This window comes from Tympanuchus pallidicinctus, unplaced genomic scaffold (assembly GCF_026119805.1).
Source record: "Tympanuchus pallidicinctus isolate F22 unplaced genomic scaffold, pur_lepc_1.0 scaffold1, whole genome shotgun sequence".
NCBI classification, from domain to species: domain Eukaryota; kingdom Metazoa; phylum Chordata; class Aves; order Galliformes; family Phasianidae; genus Tympanuchus; species Tympanuchus pallidicinctus.
The window spans coordinates 63,592,257-63,610,289 of NW_026294618.1; the positions used below are offsets into that span (position 1 = coordinate 63,592,257).

General features: G+C 37.3%; 1 protein-coding gene across 2 annotated transcripts in view; it reads left to right on the forward strand.

The window, feature by feature from the left end:
• The window catches only part of EPM2A (EPM2A glucan phosphatase, laforin), a 38,177-nt gene that overhangs the window by 16,048 nt on the left and 4,096 nt on the right, over nucleotides 1-18,033 (forward strand). The gene's annotated exons all lie outside the window — the stretch shown is intronic.

Consider the following 18,033-nt stretch of genomic DNA (forward strand, 5'->3'; position numbering starts at 1 on the left):
CAATTCTCAGAAGAATGGCTTTGTATGAGATTGGAGAAGGAGTGACACCTGGAATATCAAAATCCTTGAATAATATGTTGGAGACAATGATGCCTGGTGACAGAATTTGGTAATAGGGGAAGGTGTATCATTGAGATGAAAGGCCTTCTAGTTACAGTTTTCTAATATTAGAATAATTTTATGTCCTTAATTTGATATTTACTACCCTTCCACCTGTGAGAGTTGCTACAAAAGGATGGTTAGCAATTATCATCAGAATACTGCTTTAATGCTTCAAAAAGGTAAACAAGAAGCATCAGGATTTTGCCCAGGATTTTTTGACCAGGGCAAAAAATTCCTTATCCACATGCATATCTACACTGAGATTTTAGTATAGGCCAGGGGTGTACATTTTATGTAACTTTTTCAAATCATCCCTACTTACCACACTGTGCTTTATGTTGTAGAGAAGTCTAAGAACGAAGAGAGTGAATCTTGTCAGGTATAGCTAAACTGAAGCTTTATAGCTCTCCTGTGAAGATAATGTGCACCTGCTTGATTGACATGCTTCTTTAGTCTGGGCAGAAAACAATCTTGTTGGGTATGTTTTGCCTGAGAGTCACCGGAGAGAAGGGAATAATGTGACTTAATTTAACTAGTTGAGTTGCATTTACTGCTGTTTGAATGTTGTGACAATGTTGGGAGTGATGAGTTTAAAGGTATTCTTAAAGACATCTGTGGTAGGACTCAGTTTGAGGCTAAGTGACTTTGGATGTCTACGTAGAGCAGTTCAACTCACTGGTGACTAGGTGTCTACTTTGGAGAGAATCAAAGAACTGAAATGGTCTCCAAACAACACTAATTATGCTATGGTTTATAATTATACTTTAAACATGCAGTTAATTGTACCTTGTTGCTTTAAATTGAATATCTAGTGTCATTTGAGGTGGTCTGGAGTTTACTGTCAGTCCTCCAGCTGGTGCATTGCAGGAACATCATCTTTTATAGCTCTTTGGTCACATCTGTGAGTGCCACACAGATGTTCCAGTTGCTACAGGACATCTGGGATGTTAGGAAGGCTGAGCATGAACACTGAGCACTGCTGTGGCAGAGGACACCTCAGGTCTAGGAAGCTTCATCTTTCCCTAGCCTACGTTAATGAATAATGTTCATCTCAGTTCAGTCTGAGGCCAGAATTACCTTTGAATTGTGCAACTGGAAAAGAGCACTTTTACTTGCTTTTTAATTTGGGGAGAATTTCTCTTCTGGCTTAAAACTGTTTTTAACTCATTTGAAAAATGAAATACCCTTCTATGTTGTGTCATTCTAAAGTAATTCTTTTATTACTGAATTATTTAAAAAAATAAAAGAAGGTTTAAAGAGGAAGCTGTCAAAAAAAAAAAACAAAACCAAAAAACTACAGTGCAGTGAACTATGCTACTGTAGTAGAAAGCTGCACTGATACTTAATGCCTACATTATAAACTAAGAGATGATGATCTCTACTGAGATTACAGCAATTAGCATTAAAAGTTGAGAGCTAGCTGTCCCCTGTGCCTGGAGAAGACTTGTGGTAACAATATTAGAGAAAAGAGTAAGAAATAATGAGCTACAGATCAAAAGTTTTCTATTGTATTCTAGCAAAATAATCCTGATTAAAAATACTTAACATAGTAGCAGTTTGTGCTTTGATTTCAGTACTGGAGGCTCTAATTGTGAAGTTATCTGGCCTTTTTGTACATTAAAAAATTAAAATATTCTAAGCCACGTTTTGTGACATGCATATCCCATAAATTAGGACATCTGACCACTTGTTTAAATTTGCTTTCATTATACCTAGCTATAAACTAGTCTGAATTAGAGCCACAGTTTACTTATCAATGAGAATAATCTTTTATAAAATTGTTTAAAAATAGTTTTGAGGATTTTGTTCCATGTATATCTTTAAGTTTTTCATTATCACCCTCAACCAGAGCTATGAAATGCTCTTACTAGTCTCTAGATGGAAGAAATCATTTCAAATCAGTGTAAGATGTGATTTTTTTAGCAGTTTTCTATTCAAGTTCTTGAAAATGTAGAATATATATAATGAGTTTATCTGAGGGAAGAGGAGCAGGAGCAAGAAGAGAACCATACTGTAAGCTCTTGGTAAGAACTTTAGCAATTTTTAAAGTCCTTGTCTGATTGTATTTATCTCTGGAGAGGTAGTGAACACACTTCTTTTTATTTCCTGTAATAGATATTAAAAAATAAATATAATTTTGTCTGTCAGAGGGATGGCATAAACTTTATGAGGTCTGTGCAGTGCCACTGCTGGATTGTCTACCTGGGAATGGTAAAAACAAAATGGGATCACTATAAGGATCCACGTCAGCACAAAGCTCAGAAGGGCAGCAGTTGTTAGAGTGAGTTGCAGAAACCAAATTCTGTGTATATATGTAAGTTGAGCATGGCTCAGCGTGCTTAGAAGCAGCCAGGTGAAGTTGGCGAATTTCCAAAATTGCATTTATCACCAGGATCAAGAATTACATTGATTATATTAAACAATAGGTATTATATGCTGGGTGCAGGTGTACCTGGTAGGAAGTCTGTAGCTGAGCTGAACTGAGTGCTGTGACGTGGCAGGAGCAGAGGAAGCTGCAAACAAAGACCAGCTACTGTTTCATAGAAATAAACTGTTTTCCTTCACCTGCTGAGAGCCTGTGACTTGCAGGGTGCTTTAGAAAAATAAACCACGGTAATTTAACTACATAAATTCCAAACAGGACATGGGCAGCAGAACCCAAAGGGGAGCTTAGTGTGCTGTTTTGATAGTCTTGTGAGTCTTATCTGTTTTTGTTTTTTTTTTTTTCATTTTGCTGTTTATACGTGATATTTGGAACTGGCTTGACTGAGAATTATTTCTTTGGAGGAAGTGATTGTTCACAAAATGAGTATTTTGTTAATAAAATGGCAGCAAACAGAGCCTGATTGTAGCTGGCAAGTTGAATGTTTTTCATCTGTCTCGTAGTGGGTAATAATTTCTTAAAACCACTTTTTAAATGGATCTTTTCATAGCTGTGTTGCTGTACAACATAATTTCCTACTCTTGTAAGAAAAGCTTAAAACCCAGGAGCAAAACCCAGGAACCCTGCTTGGAAAAAAACCTGAGGAGTAAACATACTTATTTGTTCTGTTTTTCTCTCTGGGATAGAGCAGACAAACGTTGATAGTCTAGTGAGCATGAATTTTATGTGGGGATCACTGCTAGGGAGTAAAACCTATTGCTGCTTCTTGTTTCTTTTTCTGTTTTACTGAGCCTTCCTGTCCCTCGCCAGTATTTCTTCTGAGCCCTTTCTCAGCCCTTTCTCTTGCTTCTTTAGTCTTTAGCATTCAGGTGGTCAGTGAGAGAGTAAAGCTCTGCCTTTATTGGGAAGCAATTTGCTAGTGGTGCTGGCTGTGAATGAAATTGCTTGAGATGGTGAAATCCTGCTCCATTTAGCTCACAGTTGGGCTGCGGGCAGGGAGGGAGGCAGGGCAGTGCTTTCACCAAAGAGGATGTCCCAGAGGTCTCGCAGATATTTATTTCTCATTATCTTTTACATGCATTTGTCAGGTTCGCTGTAATCACTGGTGTTTCTTAATATAGTTTATCTCAAGATAGCAGCTTTTTTTCAAAACGTGAGATTGAATACTCAATTTTCTTGCTTTTTTTTTTTTTTTTTTTTAATTTACCAGGAAGGTGGGAATTCAGATACTCAGATGATTTGTTGTTATTGAAAGAATATCACTTAAAAAAAAAAACCCTCAAAATTTACAACCAGCAAGACATTCAAACCAGGCACTTGGCATTTGCCATGTAGGCTGTCCCTGCATCACCCTTCTGTGGTCTTCACAGGTTCAGTTCCTGGACCAATCTAGCCCAGCATGCCTTCAGCTGGCTCTTACAGAGTAGTTAGAGAAGAATCTGAAGGAGTTTTCAGTCTCCAAATGGGAAAGGTGACACCACCAGATATGAGGAGTGCTCCAAAAGTAATTCCTCTTATTTTTTATGTTCACCCACGACATCACAGGCAGATGGTGGTGGTATGGCAGTAGAGGTTAAACCCTCCCACTTGTATTCTGTTACATATATGTGCTGTTTGACAGAATGGAATCTTTTATGGAAGCACAGATGAAGCAAAGGTGTTGTTTTCCATTCAAGAGAAAACTGCACCCATTGACAATTATTGAAGCTTGCTGAACGTTGGTGCAGACAAACCAGTGGGTTTGCATTGGGTGCTGTGTTTCAGCAGTTGTGATAGCAATGTGAAAAGCAAGCCACATTTTGGATGGCCATGCATATTTTGACAAGGCTCTTGTTTATTGCTGGCAAAAATTCAAAGCTAATGGTGGTGACTATGTTGAAAAGCTGTTTTTTAGCTGAACATTTGCTCTATCAAATAGTGATATTCTATTCTTTGTATCTTTTATAGTTTCCAATAGATAGAAAGTGTTACTTTTGGAGCTACCTACTTAGTTTATTTCCACTACATTGTTTGGTTTTTACTTGCTGGGTATATACTGTAATTCTGAAACCAGCAACCTCGAAGTCATAATATCTGGAAAAAAAAAGCAAACGAAACAACACTGCTTTCTTCTTTCAATATAAATGAAATGGGGAAAGTGTAAAAGATACTTCATTCAGAAGAGTAGCAGTCTGAAGGTATGAAATTACAAATTCTACCTCTAGCTTTAACTTTTGTAAGTGCTGATAGACTTAAAAACAAGCTTTCATGCTTGAATGCTCTAGATGCTTTTAAAAAATGTCCTCCATACAAAAATATGGGGAATTCTACTTAAAGAGTAAAAAAATTACTTATTAGGAAGGAAACTTGAATGTAGTTGTAGTCTGTTTGAAGTTTGTCTCAAAGCTTAACTATTTTATTTCCCAGGAGGAAGTAAACATTATCAAATTGCTGCTGTGTATTTTCCTATGTATAATCTACTTTCTGCAAGAAAAAAACAAAACCAAAGAAATGAATTATGTTTGTCTTCCTAGGAAGCATATTAAGAAGCTGTACTGAAAAATCACTTGTTCTCTCCTTCTAAGCTTCTACTTTGGGAAATTTAATTTCAGGGAGTCAGGTACATAATCCATGACACTGCTCATGAGTTTAATGTGTGTCCTTTTCTGAACTAAGATGAAAATTGTGTCAGGTGTCATAAAGGTTACCAAGTTATAAGAAATATGGATTTTTTCTTTCTTGGCTCAAAAGATACAGTGTTTTGTGAGCTTAAATGAAATGTCTTTCACTTTGATGTGAAAAACCTGCTAATGAAAAAAGATGATCTTAAGCATGCAAGAACAGGGAAAAGGGAAAATACGCATTTCAGTTTTAATACAGAGACAAGAACATAGAATATAAATGAGATCATCAGTGAAGTCAAATGTTGATATTTTTTGTCTACTGTATCTATTTACCTTCCTATCTACTTACCTGTCTACCTACCTGTAGTTTAAAGTAAGGTAGTAGTAAAGCAGGTAGTTGAGCACCACACAGTTGTTCGCTCACTCTTCCCCCTTTCCAGTGGGATGGGGATGAAAATAGAGGAAAAAAACCATAAAGTAGAATCATGGGTTGAGATACAAATTATTTACTAAGATAGAAAAGGAAAAAGAGAACACTAAGGATAATTATAGATACCTACAAATACACAAAACACGTGATGCACAAGGAATTGCTCACTATTCACTGACCAACACCCAGCCAACTCCCCACCATTTTTCAAGGCTTTTTTTTTTTTTTTTTTTTTTTTTTTTGGCACGATGTCATACAGCATGGAGTATCCCTTTGGCCAGTTTAGCTCAGCTGACCTGGTTCTATCCACTCCCTGCACCTCATGCTCCCTCAGCTCCTCCCTTGCTGGAAGGAAGAATCACATCTGTCCCAGCTGAAACCAGGACGAGTAACAGCAGAAGCATGATGGCAGCATTCTTGTGCAAAATCCACTGATCAGATGGGCCAGAGGCAAGACACTCCGTGGCTCTGTCATTCAGGATAGAGAAAGGATGTGCTGGTATTGAAGTTTGTGGATTTCTTTTTGTTTAGTTTTTATCTAGCTTTTCCAGAGTTGCCTTTTCAAAACTCTTCAGAACAGTTATAATCTTGCCTTCATTGTCTCAAGATGGAAGCCTGATGAGGAGAACACACAATTTCCTCCATAGTTTCCTTAGCATTCTTCTTTCAGTTGCCAGGCTGCCAGCTAGAAGTGTCAGCCTTGTGCAGGCCATTCCTAAACATAACATTAGCTATTGCTTTCACTGCCACAGGCTGAATTGCTGGGTTTTCTTTCACACTGAGTTGCTTCAATCTGGTAAAATAAAAGAGGAAAAACCTTCTCATAAATATTGATGGTCTAGGTAGAAGGCTATCCAGTACTGAGTAATGTTTTACAAAGTTATGCTTCAGCTGACAACATAAACACATTTGCAAGAACTTTAGTAACAGTAGCTGACTTTAATAGGTTTATTCAAGTGCCTGCAATTAAATTCTCCAATGATACTGTAACAATACTCCAATCTCAAAAATGATGCAGATAGGACAAGAAATCAAGCTGGAAAAATGCGCTAGTTTAAAAACTTAGGCAACCTGTAATATTTGTTGTTCATCTTTTGGTTCCCATAAAGACTGCAGAATTGTTAATTTATAAAATTTCAAGTCAAATGGTTTTTTTTTGTTGTTGTTGTTTTTGTTATTGTTGTTTTTTCCCTTTCTTCAGCTCCTCTAGGAGCCAGGAGAGAAAATACAGAGCTAGTTTTGTCTTTCATGAATTGTGCCAGTAGATAAGTTAGCTTGAGTCGTGAAGCAGGAAGTGCTCTGCAGCAGTGCTGTGCTAACTCAGCTCCTCTTCTCTAATCCATGCAGCACTCCAAGCTTGCTCTGCAAAGATGCTTTCTACAGCTCCCTCCCTATGTTCGCTTCTTCATCTCTATCATTCGGATTCTGCTTGCAGACATGAGTGTTGAGATTATTATAATGCTCTGCTGTCTGCTTGAGTTTTGAGTACTGGAGATGTTGTTTATGTCAGAGTGAAGGGTGCAGACTGTTAACTTTTTTATTATTATTATTTCTGTTAATTTTCTAAGACTTGGAGAAGGCAATTTAGGCAGAAAGGCATGTACAAACACACAGAACCAGGAAAAAATAAAGGAACAAGGGGTTGTTATAATAGAGTTCTGTTATGGGTTGGCAACTCATTCACCAGGGCTATTAATCTCAGGTTTATGATCTAGTATCCAGGTATTTTAGCTAAAAATAAGTTTGCTGGCAATTTATTATATTATCAGATAGCCGTTGTCCCTTTGACTACACTTTTTTGGGGGGGATGGGGGAGGTTACTCTTTTAGATATTTGTGACTGATTGTGAAGTTGAATTGATTCAGTTTTTCTCAATATTTCTAAAATGGTTTTTCCCAGTCTGTTGTACTCTGGAATGCACTTCTCCCTCTTTTAAATGAATGTAAATGAACTGTTGAAATTTTGGAAATTCTGGATAAGTAATTTAACTGGAATGAACACAGGCGCAGTGTCCATCAGGACTGTTGTGTTTGGATGGCACCAAGGGAAATGGGAGTGCTTTTTCCTCTGACTGTATCCTAGCTCTGAGGACATTCCAGTACACTGCATGTGTGTACATATTACTGTTTGGATAACAAAACACTGAAAAAATTGTAAAAGATAATTTTACTAACACTTCTCAAGTGTTTAAAGTTCGTCTATAGGGGTTTAAGTCAACTTTGTTAAGATGCCTTAATTTACAGATGCCAGCAGAAGCATCATTCATGTTACTAAGCATTAATGTTAGAAATTCTTGTTCCTTTTGCCAAGGGATTCATGGCTCATTACTGTCTGGCTTAGTTTAGCAGCCTGTCGTTCTTGCGTTTCTAAGTATTTGTTCAAAACAAATGGAAATGTTGGCAACCCAATGGAGATGTATGTAGGAAGTAACCATTGGCAGCCAGTTATGAAACAAGATTCTAAAACTGGAACATTTAAATATGAATCCCCACAAGCCAACTGAGTAGTCATTTCCAGAACAAGATCCTGAGTTTATTCACTGTAAGCTTTGGAACTTGCTTCTCTTCTCAGGCTGTATTTTTGCAATTGGCACTTCATTTGCTTCAGATAGTATTTATACAAAGGAGGTCATGAGAAGAGTCATTCCCTGCAAAGGCAAATACTGCCTTCTGCTGCATGCAGTGTGCTTCTAGGAATCAGCAGAAACTTCATGTGTATGTTTGAAAACCAGTATTGACTGTATCCTGAAAGGCTAGATCTAGACATCTTGCAAGGCATCAGTGTGCAAGATAAGATCATGTTCTTGTTTTACAGTATCTTATCTTCATGATAGAAGAACATAGTGAAATATGAAACAAAATATTTCACTTTGAACACAGGGAAGATAAAATTTTATCTTCCATAATTTAATTTTGGTCATGTGTGTAAAGTCTTGTATGACCAAGTTATTTTAGATCATTTCTAGAACAGAGATAAAATAGATTATTAAAAATGCGTGAGATATAAATTCATTGGCTTCAAGCTTCTTATTGGAGTAAGGTGAATGAGAAGATAGAAAAGTTTATTTCCCTATATAGATAGCAGTGTACTGTGAGCTTAATGAGAACAATTCCACTGAATTCACTGGAGCATGCCCATTTATCCCCGAGGCAGAATTAAGTTTCATTTATCTATTATTGTGACAGAAGAGCAAAGATAGTTTACAATTCCTTTTGCACTCAGTTTCTCAAGGGTGATGAATCTGGGGCATGTTCTAGTCTTCCCATGGAAGAGGTCAGCTGAATCTGGCTGGTTTTTCAGTTCTCTCAGTAATTAACCTTTGAAGTAATGATGTAACCCCTGTTAATGGGGATACACTTCCTCATCTCTGTTGTCTTCTTCAGATAAACTTCATAACCCAGGAAAAAAAAAAAAAATCTCAAACTTCTGTTTGGAAGAACTTTACATCTTTTTTGTATCATGAGTTCAGTGGAAATCACAGATTTGGTTATGCAAATGTATTTAAATATGGAACATTATTTTTGTTTTTGGATTCCCTGACAGGCATAAGATATGCCTTCAAAACAAACTGCAGTGGAAAGCAGAGATACCTGAGCTTGGAACGAATGAGGGCATCTTCCAGATGCTATGTAGCAGTCACGTCACAGAACTTGTAGTAAATTTGCTTGCAAAAAACTTTGTACTTCCATAGCTTGTCTACCTCTAGTATCTGAGAGAGATGGCATTGTTAAATTAAAACTAAGAGAGAGAATGTATTGCTATTTGTGAAAAGCATTTGGGAATTGGTACAAAGGAGGAAAAAATTTATGTAATATCAAATGGATATTAATTGATTCTGAACTTAGATTGTAAACTAGGACAATATTTCTGACATCAAAGGCATAAAGCTGAATTCTGGCATGACCTTTCAAATAGGGTAAGGATTACAAGGAACCTGAATTATTTAAAGATGGAGCTTAATAAGTAAATATAGGTAGTGATGCTAGAGAGGGAGATTAAGAGGATTGTAGTGTCATAGATCATAGGCTCAAAGAGACCTAAGAAAACATCCAGTCCATTTTCTTCTGTGACTTAGTCTCAATTATATTTAAATAATTCCAGCTTTATCCAGTGTGGTCTTGCATATGATCTCATCTCAGTTATGAGATTCTACAGCCCATTCTTTCATTCAATTAGCTCACTATTCTTGCCATTAAAATGCTTCCCTAATGTTAACTGAAGTCTCCTGAGCTTGCCATTTAAGTTCATTTCTTGTCCTGTCCACATCAGACATGGGACACAAATTATTATCCTGCTTCTTTGTGGCTATTTTCTTATATGCTTCTTCACTATCCTTCTTCACAGAATCACGTAATAGATGAGGTTGAAACCTCATCTCAGTATTTTTTGGTTTATCATTAACAATAGATCTAGTTTTTTGTTAGGACTGTTAGCTAAGCAGGTGGCTCCCATTCTGTCTTGGTGCAGTTCATTGTTCTTGTTGGTTGTTCTCTATTTCTTTTTTGCTCTTCCAAAGTACTTGATATTTCTGTGCAAAGTTTCTCAACTTTCTTCAGATTATTGCTAGTACCTCAGACTTCTTATCAGATTGCTGTTGTTTCCTGGTGCAATATTTGAAAAGATCCCTTGTAAGTATTTACTGATTACATTTATCACGTTACATTTATAACATCTTTCGGAAGGTAATCCCGTTCTACGATTTCTGTGAATAAAGTGATGAGAAAGTTTTATGCCTATTTGATTTGGCTTCTTGAGCGCTATTGAGTTTTTCTGAAGTATCAGAGGCTAAGAGAAGTTGTACAGTGTGGAGAGAAAGTTTTGTCATTGGTTAACTTCCTGTGCTTCCATGCTTTTGATGTTAAGCTGCACAGGTTCAGTTTGTGGTCTGAAGAGCGTTTATGTTCAAGTCAGAGTAGCAGAAACTTCAAGGCTGTGTGTACATTAAGAAAATAACTCAGTGGAATAGGAGTGAGTATCTTCATATCCCTATCACATGCAGTGCCAGAAGACTTCAAACTAATCTGGCTTTTTAGCATACACAACACTGACCTTTTGTTTCACACATGCTAGCATATCAGTGGCTCTGATTACCTGGGTGAAACCTTTGTTCTGCTCCTATTTTATGTCATTTCTGAGTGACTCTGGTACCAACTGCTGTTTTGTTTAGGCATCTGTTAGAAGGTATTGGACCTGAATTTTACTCAGGTGGATACTTCTTTATCCTGTGTTCCTAGGGCATTCAAAGCTAGAACAATCCATAGAGCAGGCATGGCCTACAGGCTTCTCCCACATTTAGAATCCACTGGAAGATTATGAATGAGGTGGAAAGCTATGCTTAGACATTAGCATGGTTGTGCTTCATCTTGTTGTCATTGTACCCCAGCTGTAATTCACAGTATCGTAGAATGGCTTGGGTTGGAAGGGACCTTAAAGATGATTCATTTTCAGTCCCCCTACCACAGTCAGGATTACTACCCCTAGATCAGACTGCCCAGGGCCCCATCATGCCTGGTCTTGAACACTTGCAGGAATGGGGCATCCACAGCTTATCTGGACAACCTATTCCAATGCCTCACTACCCTATGAGTAAAGAATTTCCTTCCAACGTCTACCCTAAATCTCTTTAAGTACTGGAAGGCTGCAGCGAAGTCTTCCAGAGCCTTCTCTTTTCTAGGCTGAATAAGCCCAGTTCTCTCAGTCTGTCTTTATAGGAGATGAGCTCCAGCCTTTTGTTCATTTTTGTGGCCCTGAATCACAAGCTGTTGGGTGAAGAGAAGACAACTACAGCCCTTTTGTGTACCATCATCCCTGTGTTGCAGAAATCTTCTAAGTCACTGTGCTACTGGAACTGCTTTGTGTCTGAATGTGTAACCTTGTATTTCAGGTATCACTCTGGTATTTTTATTAGCTATTTTAATTTTAGCTCATTGTCAGGTTAATTTCAATTCTTAGTGGCTTGTTTGCTCTGCATATCAGTAAGTAGTGTAGTTTAATGCTACATTCATGCATTTGTGAGCATGGAATAAATACAATATTATTAAGCTTAGCACTCGGGACTTAAGTGCTTGAGAAACTTTGCATATTGCTAAGCTGACAAAGTGTTGTTCTAAGGTGATAAAAGCAGGTGTTCCTTTTTAGTTGCCAAGTATGCTCCCATGTGAGAGGCTCAATAAGTAGTCCAAATTACATCTAAGAAGAACACTTGCCCAAGCTTAATTACTTTTCATCACAGTGCCAAATCAGAAGTAGAAGAAAACAAAAACAACAAACCAAACCACCCTGAAAATACACCGTGGTCTCTTTCATTTTCCTCATTTAAAGCCCTGTGGTAGAATTCTTAACTTCAAAATAAACTGCACACTTTCAGCAATAGAGCACAGCAACTTGTATGACTTATTCTATGTTTGGCACTTAAGTAAAAGTGATTTTTTTGTTCAAAAATATAAGTAAGTTATTACAAGATGTGCAGCTGTATCATTTCAGCAGGATATAGTTTTATCATTAATCAGCACTTTTCTGTGAAGATTCTGCTAATATTACATCCATTTAACCCATCTTTATTGAGAAGAGTGATGTTATTAAGCCTGGCAATTAGATGTTGATGTTCTGTGAGTTAAACTTTAGTGTCATCAAACCTCACTCTCCTACTGAGGCCAATAGTATTTGCCTGCATGGTGGGCCTCTGAGTGCATCAGACTGTGTTCATCCAATCCTACTTAAGTCAAGCCTCTCATCACAAAGCCTCCATCAGCTTTTCTTCTGCAAGGAGACTTCATCAGTAAGTCAGCAGGAGAAGGGATTAAGACCACAATAATTTACCTATGTGCCCTGCATGATGTGCAGTGAATTGTCAATGCATGACCCCTCAGATCTGCATTATTATGTCATATTTCAGTGGCAAGAATTCATTTTGGTGAGAGGTGTCCTTTATTTAAAAAGAATGGAGTGAAGTCAGAATTGTTGTACAAGACCAAACCAGGGATTCAGCTGCTTTGACATCTACATATGTTGTCAGTATTTTGGGGAGCAAAATACTAATATTTTAAGTAGCAAAAAAAAAACAACCAAACAAAACACCTGCTTGTTTTTCTTATCTCTTAGCAGTTGCTGTGCAGGTGAAGCTGTATGGAAGCTGAGATTCTTTACCATTTTTATGTAGGTAGTGCTACTTGATTTACCTCTCCAATTTATTTTATCCATAAGCTATAATCTAATTCTCTCTTAAATATTCTACGTTCTTAGTCTGCCTTCATATGGAATTATTTTCTTGGCAATAGACTGTATCTCCTGTATTTTGACTGTTTTTGTTTTTCTATATCTTTCCTGATACAGTACAATAGTTAACAGAAGGTTCAAACTTTTAGTGCATAGACTGAGATAATTGTTTTGAGGTTATTATAAACTTTCTATCATTTTCAGTTCACTTGTTTGTACAGGCTAACATTACTACTTTGAAGAAACTTTTAAACTAAGCATAACTTCTAGGATGCACTGTTTCCTTTTGGAATTGATTATAGTTAACTTAAATCCATGTGATGTGTATTGAGTGACTGAGATTATTTGTTCCAATATGTATCCTGTGATGCATCCATCAACCATAAATCTCATCTGCTCTTTTGTTGCATATTCATTTAGTTTTATTTAATAGTTGTAACTAATAAGGTATTAAATAATTCTGTTTCAGGGAGATTTTGCTCCATTCTTGAGTAGCCTCATCTCTTGTGACAGATCTTAACTTGAAAATGGAATTTCTTGTTGAACATAGATCAGTGGTTTCATGCTGTAAAAAGACAGAACTATACATAGGCACGTAGCCTTTGGGCACAAGAAATAACTAATCTTTGGTTCTGCTCTGAACTGGTAGGTCTTCTTTCCAGCACTGGGAATAGCATCTTAAAACAGATGTTGATCAGCTGGAGAGTCCAAAGGCAAACAAGAATCGCTGAATATTCTCAATATATAACAAGCAAGGAAAGGTTAGATATTTTAGCATGAAGAAGGCACAGCTGTGTGGATGTGTGTTAGTAATTTTCAGATAGGTAAATTTTTAAGAGTGGAAGGGAATAACCTGTCTTGCATATCCATTATGGAGACAAGAAGAATTTGCTCTAACTGTGGCTAAACTATTCATGTTGGACATTAGGAAAATATTTCTGGAGTCAAGGGTAGTCATCAATTTATTTTTACATATCAAGCCATATTTGAAAGTGTTAGTGTCATCCATTGGAGAACACAGCATGGTCACCTGAAAACCTTTCTTTGCTTGTAAATGCATTCTAGAACTTCAGATAGGAATCTAAGCAACAGGAACCCTGTTTGAATTCTAGTAAGTGATCAGGAGAGAAGAGAGCAAGTAAGGCCCAGGAAAGAGGTGTGTCTAATTTGTTGCTTTGGAAGATGCATGTGTATTTAAAAATAAGCTGCAATGTGGTATTAAAAAAATGCCAATGGCAGAACAGTGAACACATACAGCATAATAGTTATGGATCATCATGATCTACTGGTATTACTGTTTAATATGATGTGCCTTGTCACTAGGTAGAGGGTAGGAAAAAAGATGAAAGAGCATCTCAGCTACAGCTGGTAAGATTTCCTCTATTCTCATTTTGAATATGCCCAAAGCAATACTTTCGAAAATATCTGTCAAGTGAGAGAAAGGGAGAGAGCGGTAGGAATTTCTTATATCCCTCACTCTTCCTTTATTTCTCATCAGACTTTTAGTTATTACGCTAGTTTAAACTTGGCTAAAAGTTCCAATGCAGTCTTTTGATTCAGACAGATTTTCCATTGAAAAATCCACCTTATTAAAAAATTCTGCCTTCAGAGTGGGATGCACTGTAATTTGAAGCAGTTTCCAGTAGTTACTGAGCTGCAAATACATCTCTAACTGAGTTGTACTTCAGGCCTAAGTTCCCTTTGGACTGCTTGCTTGTACTGGTATCAGGGCAACAGCACCACATCAGTACAAAACCATACTGCATAGGAGCACCACAAAATGCTGGGAGTAAATTGGCTTAATTGTATATTTTATTCCTATGGGAATGCAAAATAAGTTTTGCTGCAAGTTATGTGTAGCCATAGTTGCATGCTACACCTTTACAAAAATCAAGGCCTTTAAGAGACAACACAGGAAATTTAATCATTTTTTTTCTTGTTTCAGCTAAGTTGCCCTGCCCTGTTATGTGTATATCAATATCACAGAATCACAGAATCACAGAATCACCTGGGTTGGAAGGGACCTCAAGGATCATGTAGTTCCAACCCCCCTGCCTAGCAGGGCCACCAAACATCCACATTCAGATCAGGAACATCCACATTCAGATCAGGAACATCCACATTCAGATCAACAAGTACCGTAAGGGAAAGTTGAAAAGAACTTATATCAATACTCACAGAATTGCTCAGGTTGGAAAAGACCTTCAAGATCATCAAGTCTAACCTCATCCTAACCATACTAGTCTAACTCTAACAACCCTCTGCTAAATCTTGTCCCTGCTTGTCATCTGATTCTTTACAGGATCTAAGAGAAAACTGTAGTGCAGGCAACCAAAGTGAATTGCAAGCTTTAACACTGGGCTACATCTTGAGCTGGCACTAAGGGCTGAATCCATCACTTTTCATTTAAAATAACATTTTTGATTAAGATCCAGCATGTTATCAATATAAACAAATGGAGTGGCTAATGTATCACTCTCTACTGCCAATAACCAATGGAAAAAACCCTCTAGTTTGATGAAGTCCTCTTTCTTGATTTAATCTGGCAACTATACTGCTAAGTGGACATCTACAATATTGTTCCTGACAGATGTTCCAATGAAATGTGTTCCCCAAAGAATTGAATCATGCACTTTTCTGTAAGAGCCGTGACCCCCAAGAAGGGCTGGCTGATCTTAGAAAACTTTACAAGATGACCACTCCTAGTGCACTAATATTCAATGAATCTGGAAACAGCACCTGAGTCATCCTAGTTTACAGCTCAGCATTTTAAAGAAAGCCAAAATTCAAATCTGTTTGCTTTAAACCACAAACAATAGCAATAGTACGGGAGCTTCAGAAGCAGTGTAGACATCAGCATGTAAAGGAGCAACTGGATGCAGTAACTCAGTACCTTCCCCTGTGGCAGATCACCCATGGTGTGAACCCACAGCTGCTGGACTGGTCTTGTGCCATCTGTGGAGGTCTGGGATTGAAAAGTGCAGCACGTCATTCCATGGGTACATTTCTTCTAGTCTGAGCCTCAGACTCATTTTCTCCTTATGGATGGGAAGACCATTTGTATATGCATTCATTAAAGGGAATGCATTTATTGTTCCAGATGCTTTCTTAGTGAATAGTTACAATTTAATCTAGGCTGTGCAGGGTCCTGGGGGAAGCAACCAAGTGCAATGTATATCTACATCATTAAAAATAATTTAAGTGTGATGACAGATGGAAAATAATCATACAAATACATTCCATATTTATTCCTCAGTAGAGATAAATTGCTATTGGGTTTCTCGGTTTGTAAGTCAAAATGCAGTATTTTTTAAGATGTCAGCCTTCAGTCTGGGATCTGTAACTCAAGCAAATTCAATAGATACCTGTCTCATATTTTGTTGTTTTTACCACAGATTAGAACTTTCCACATTTGTTTATTCATTTAATCCCCCAACGTCCTCTTGAGGTGGGTAAATATCATCTTCACATTTCCAATGGGGAACTGAGGCATAAGGCAGGATTAAAGTAACTTAGCAGAAGGCAGCTTTAAAGAAACAGCTTTTAGAAAATCTGTAGATGTTAGCCTGCCAGGTTAACTGAATGTTTTGATGTTGCTCTAGGTAGTTTCTCTATTGCTAAACTGTGACTGAATTGACCATGTATTCTGAGACCAGGCATAGCATACTATCATTAGTAACAGGAAGTTTACATATACAATGACAAAATGCTATTTTAGTATTAAAACAATTCTAAGTAAAATTTTTTTTAAATTATCTTGTTGTGATACTAGGGAATATGAAAAGGGCTAACGACTGCAAAGAGCATAGGTTTACCTATCACACATAACACCTAAATGTTGTTTTTTTGTTTGCTTGGTTTTGTTTTTTGTTTTTTTGTTTTGTTTTGTTTTGTTTGTTTTTGTTTTTCAAACTGTAGGTAAGGATCACTGAATCCACTGCTGGAAAACAACCACATGTGAGCTGGAAAGCAGCAGCTGTTGAGCAGCTCAAAGCAGTTTGCATGACAGTTAAGCAGAGAAGATAAGAGGTCTCTTTCTCATGCCAAGCACTCCACTGCTCCAATCTAGTTAGCTGCTACTGAAGTACAGTGGCAGCTTAAAGAAGTAAGGACATATTGGAAAAAAACTAAAATTCGTTATTACTAAAGTAAGATGTAAAAATGAAATTAACACTTCCTTGGTCCTCAGAAGAATCAAGCTTTCAGTAGGGCAGTCATTAATCTCTATACAGAACACAGCTGCTAAACTCTTCATCAATTGCCATGCTTGTTTGCACCTATCCTTTCCCTCTGATAAAAGACTAAGTTAAGATTTGAACCAGCTAAAGCCAAATGGAAATATGGGTACTGTGGAATTATCCCAGGACTTTGATATGAATTGACCAATAGGAGAGCTCTGCCCTTCTGTTCTATGCAGGGACTGTTTTCCTGGAAGAAGAACAGTTAAGCCGGGTCCAGCAAAACCAACACTTCACAGTCCTTGGAACTGGATAAATAAGAGGCTTGAATGCCAAGATCAAAGCTTGGTCCTGGTGCTGTCAAAGGCAAAACTCTCAGATCTATTCAGAAAACCAGTACATGAGAGCTAAGAAAGGTGCAGCCAGGCTCCCCCCTTCCAATTACACACTGAATTGCCTTCACCTGTGCTCCCAGGGCTGACTTTCCCCAGGTGCTCAATCAGTGGTTCAGGCCATGACTCAACAGTTACCATGTCCTGTACCATCCTGAGGTCAAGGTCCTTGCCTCACTGATGCAGGGGCTGTTGGGACTGTTGGCTGTGTTTGCATAGCTGTATGCCTCTCTCTGGATGCAGCTCAAATGCAGGAAGCAATAACAATAAAATATGCTTTCTAGAGTGCATTTTTATGTTTCGGTAGTAATATAGTAGGATTTAATCATTGCCAATTGCAAGGCTTAATTAAGTGCTAGTTAACAGTTATTACTGTCATAGTCTTATCAAATGGAAATAGCTGACCTAGGGGCTGTTTATATGAGTAACTGTTCCTCAATAAAAATAAGTTTTCCCATTTGTCCCTGAGATTAAAATTGAGAAAGAAAAAAAAAATCCTTTAAGAAATTTTTGGCAGATATTTTATTTTTGCAGATCTTGTTTTTGATGTAGCATGCATTCTTTTTTTTTTTTTTTTTTTTTTTTTTTGCTGTTAATAAACTTCACTCAACTATTGAGTATATTTAACTGTAGCTTGTGAATTGCATATTCAAAATAGATGTTTTTGCATACAGAAAAAATAAATCACTAATAATTTATGAATGTAAATAATCAATTTTAGATAACATAA